This window comes from Balaenoptera acutorostrata, chromosome 3 (genome assembly GCF_949987535.1).
Source record: "Balaenoptera acutorostrata chromosome 3, mBalAcu1.1, whole genome shotgun sequence".
Lineage (NCBI taxonomy): Eukaryota > Metazoa > Chordata > Mammalia > Artiodactyla > Balaenopteridae > Balaenoptera > Balaenoptera acutorostrata.
In genome coordinates, this window is record NC_080066.1 from 138,090,148 (window position 1) to 138,095,042 (window position 4,895).

General features: G+C 41.1%; 1 non-coding gene across 1 annotated transcript; it reads right to left on the reverse strand.

The window, feature by feature from the left end:
- Positions 1–4,543: 4,543 nt before the first annotated feature.
- TRNAK-CUU (transfer RNA lysine (anticodon CUU)) lies at positions 4,544–4,616 on the reverse strand. Its single transcript has one exon. It is a non-coding gene; the product is annotated as a tRNA-Lys (tRNA).
- Between the last annotated feature and the right edge of the window lie 279 nt (positions 4,617–4,895).

The following is a 4,895-nucleotide window of genomic DNA, read 5'->3' on the forward strand; positions in this document are numbered from 1 at the left end:
GATACTCATTTTATGCATTTTTATGAAACTGCTTTATAATCATGTATTCATAATGTCTTTAATCTTCTCTTTTGTGCTTTTTATCTTCTAAGGCAGGGGTTCTTTGAAATATGTACTCAGTCATTATTTAATTTTTATTTTTGTTTGTTTTTCTTCCTTTGTTTCTAACGAACTGCCTCTTACTAAAATTTTGCTGGTTTCATTCTTTCTAAGTACCTGTGACGATGGGAAGTATATGCATATGTATGCTCATAGTCCTGAAGACCGAGCATGAATCTATACATTTTCTAGACTATATATCCCAAGTCCATCTTTTCTCATAGTTTAATCATTTTGATTGTCCTTTTTCTGGATCCTTCCTACTTTTGCTATATGCTTTATGTATGAAGATACCAACACCAAGTCACACTTGAAAGAGCTGGTTCCTGGCATTAAGAATAGGAAAGGATTGGGGCTTCCCTGGTGGCACAATGGTTGAGAATCCGCCTGCCAATGCAGGGGACACGGGTTCGAGCCCTGGTCTGGGAAGATCCCACATGCTGCAGAACAACTAAGCCTGTGCGCCACAACTACTGAGCCTGCGCTCTAGAACCCGCGAGCCACAACTGCTGAAGCCTGTGCACCTAGAGCCCGTGCTCCGCAACAAGAGAAGCCACTGCAATGAGAAGCCCAGGCACCGCAACAAAGAGTAGCCCCCGCTCGCGACAACTAGAGAAAGCCCGTGTGCAGTAACGAAGACCCAACGCAGCCAAAAATAAAATAAATATATTAAAAAAAAAAGAAAGAATAGGAAAGGATTCATTTGTGTGTGTGTGTGTGTGTGTATTACTTTTTAAAATACTTCTAGCTCTACTTTGTCACCATGTAATACTACTTTAGTAGCCCCAAACTAAGATTCATTCAGTATTTATTGACTCTGCTGTGTACCTAGTATAGTTTTAGATTCTATAAATGCTGCAACAGGACGACATGGACCTTTGCCCTTGGAGGGGTTACGGGTCAGCAGAAGTGGATGTGTACACAAGTGACGATACAAAACAGTGTGGTGCGTGCCATAAAGGGATCAATGGCTCATTGCTGATGTGGTTAGTTCTGACCAGGGAGCCAAGGAAGCCTTCACAGAGGAGGCTTTTGACCTTGTTCCTGAAGGGTGAGGAGAATTTCAGTAACGGGGGGTTACTCCAGGCTATGTGAACTGAATTCTCGACACAAAATCTTAAAGCATTGCATCGAGATGAGGCATTGCAAATTACAATTTAGGATTAAATCACAAAGAACTTGAAAGCCATATTAAACCAGTGAATAAAACTATGAAAATTCAGTTTTACCATTCAGTTTCCCAATATATTCATTCCTAAAGTGAGACCCCTCTGTCCTCTGGGACTTACTGCTTTCCACAGCACCCTTTCCCCCAAGGTAGTGATCTTTCCCATAAGCACATTATCTGTAACTGAGGCACTTACAATTTCACCTTGTATTTGTTTCTATACAGGTTTTATCTTCCTTTCTGGAATATAAGTTCCATAAGAACAAAGCTCCATTTCTTAACTTTGAAACCAACCAGTGGGATGGCCAGGAATAGGTGTACTCATTGTCAGTTTTATGGATTCAGTATTTTATTAACATTATCTCTTGTAGTAAACATAAAATTGTCTTTTGTAGAATTTGGATTATTTATTAAAGATTGTCATTATTGAATAATACAAAATATAAGCTGAAATAATAGCTTTATAGAAAGCTATAAAGTGGCAGACACCCAGTGGCTGAGGTTAAGGAATGGAGCCCTCTTTTAAGGGTTGAATTGTGTGCCCCAGAGAGGTATGTTGAAGTCCTAACTCCTAACCTGTGAACGTGGAAATAAAGTCTTTGCAGATGTAATCAAATTAAGATGGGGTTATTAGGGTGAGCCCTAATCAGGCACTATGACTGGTGTCCTTATACGAAAAGGAAAATGCCATGTGAGACAGAAACACAAGGAGAAAGCATGTAACAACGGAGGCAGAGATTGGAGTTAGGCACCTGCAAACCAAGGAATACCAAGGGTTGCTGATGACAGCAGAAAGCTAACAGAAAGAAGCAAAGAACAGATTTTTCAAGATAGCCTTTGAGAGCATGACTGCCTACACCTTGATTTCAAGCTTCTAGCCTCCAGAATTGTGAGACAATACATTTCTTTTAAGTAACTCAGTTTGGGGTACTTTGTTTATGGCAGCCCTAGGAAACTAATACACCCTTCTTAATTCACTAATTCAACACATACTTACTGAACATCTGCCAGATACTAATTTAGGTGCTTGAGATACATTCGTGAGCGAAGACAAAAATCCTGCCTTTGTGGACCAACATTCCAAGCATGTGGGTGAAAGTGAAGAGAGGTAATAATAAAAGAAGATGATACCTTCTATAGAAAAAATAGTGTAGGATAAAGTCGATGGTGGGGTAGTTGTCAGGGTGATTGTGGTTGGGCTTATAGTGACTCAAAGACAAATTAGGCAAGTGTGACATAATAAGAAATATATATTTGGTGTCTGCCCCTAGTTTCTGACACAGAGCTCCTAAAATCCTTGTCAATTACTGCATGATGGGGGTGTTAGGAGCATCTTAGAGCGTCTAAATCCCTTGGAGTTTCCTGGGTAGTAGGAGTGTCTTGTTCTAATGAGGCAACTCTTGGAGGGCTCCTGGATGACTTCTGGATGAGGTCTGGTCGCCAGAAAGTCTAAGTCATGATTAGAAACAGAACTTGGAAATTGATCAATAACTGATCATGCCTGTGTGATTAAGCCTCCATAAAAATCCTTAAAATACAGGGTTCACAGAGCTTCCAGGATGGGGAACATATTCAGGTGCTGGGAGAGTGCCATGCCAAGGAGAGGATGTGGGAGTTCCACGCTCCTTCCCCATACCTTGCCCTATGCATCTCTCCCATTTGGCTGCTCCTGAGTTGTATCCTTTATAATAAACCAGGAATAAGTAAACTGTTTTCCGGAGTTCTGTGAGCTATTCTAGGAAATTAACAAACCTCAGGAGAGATTGTGGGAACCCCTGATTTATAGTGGGTTTGTCACAAGTGGGGAGGCCTGGACGTGGAATTGGCATCTCACAGAACCATTCACTTTAGACAAGTTGGTCCCTGTCCAACTCAAAACACCAAACATCATCCTCTCCTGCTAAATGAGTGACTTTACCAGTTTCAGCTTTATCCATCCTTTAGTCGGCTTTCCCTATAGGTAAGATTTATTTAGATGATAGAATTGCCCTTGCTTTCTGAGAACACCCAATCCAGAAGGAACCCGCCGCAAAATTCCACAACTATAGCCCCAATCCTATAATAGGTTCTTTCTAACTCCCTCTTACTGAGACACCCCACAGGTCTCCCTCGCTGCAAGGATTTTTTTTTTTGGCTGAAGGGCATTGTCAGGTTTAAGAGATGGGAGGAGAGGAATGTGACCTTAGGCGACTGTGGGGTAACTTGCCCCAAAGAGGAACAGAGAAATACAGTAGAACGGTAGCCTGCAGGGAAACTAGGTCAAAGTTTTCGTTTTGTTTTAAGATAGAGAATTAACAGCATGTTTGTACGTTGAAGGGAAAAACCGAGGAGAGACAAATGGATCGTTTAGTAGGAGAAAAGCTAGTGGGTAACACGCCGAGTACAGGAACTAGTGCTTTAGGTAGGAGCATGCGTCGTTCACCTGCAGGGTCGGGTGAGTGAGATCCTGGAACGTGCCTGGCTGTGATGTGGACATTCTCTTCCTGATTACTTCAAAGTTCTCCGTGAAGAGGCGAAAAAGGCGGAAGTCCTGCCTCCCACAATATCTAATTGCCTATTCGAAATTTCACGTCTCAGTTGTTTTGTGCTTCTGTTTCAAAGAGCCTCCCCTCTACCGGAATATTAATTTCCCTAATATCTATCCAATTGGATGGTTAGATTCCAAACACAGTCCCACGAACAATGGGAGAAAACCTGATTGTGCCCTGGTTGTCTAGATCTCACAACAGAATGAAACATTTCTCACTGTGTATTTCTCCACAAGACATTCCCCCACCTCCACCCCAGGACAAGCCCTATATTGAGAAGAAAAAAAGTAAAATAAACAAGAAAGCACTTTCTTCGAAGTCCTCCGACTCTCTAACTGCTTTTACATAGGATCGCTTGTTTTAGAAAAGCTGCCAACATTGAGGCTCATAATTTTGTTCCGATAAAATAAAACACTGCCCTCTATCAGCAATAATGCAGGTATGCACAGTAACACAGAAAATCAAATTCAACTTTAAACAGTGGCCTTTTCAGTTTCTTCTGTGCTTTACGGAGGAGGTAGGCGAGGGATCCGGGAAAGGAAGAAAAACTTGTGCTTTTAAGTGCGCAAGCGCCGTTTGAGAACTGTTTCGTTTGCAAACTGGTCTTTTTTCCGAAGATCTGGTTAATATTGACAGTATCTAAATTAATCCGGTTAAAAAAAAACACCAAACCGTTCTTAATTATACTGCTGTGGAGAGACCTCAAAATATTCAAGGCAAATGAAGTGCTGTAACAAAAAGTGTGCTGCGCCCAACGTGGGGCTCGAACCCACGACCCTGGGATTAAGAGTCCCATGCTCTACCGACTGAGCTAGCCGGGCACTTCGGTAGCATACTTATTTTCTCTTCCCTTCAAGTGTTCAATATATTTGATTTTGTTTTCCTTTAATTCTTTGTCATACTATAACCTCCAAATTAGTTTCTTAAATTCTTTGAAACAGGTCTTTAATTGTACTTAGATTTAATAATTTTTAGTGCGTGTGTATCCCAAAGGCACTGAAAACACGCGTTTCTCATTACAGAATCACTGAATCTCTTTTTCTGAAGTGTTTTAAAATATTTACTGCCCAATACGTTATCTTCTTTACATAAATAAACAC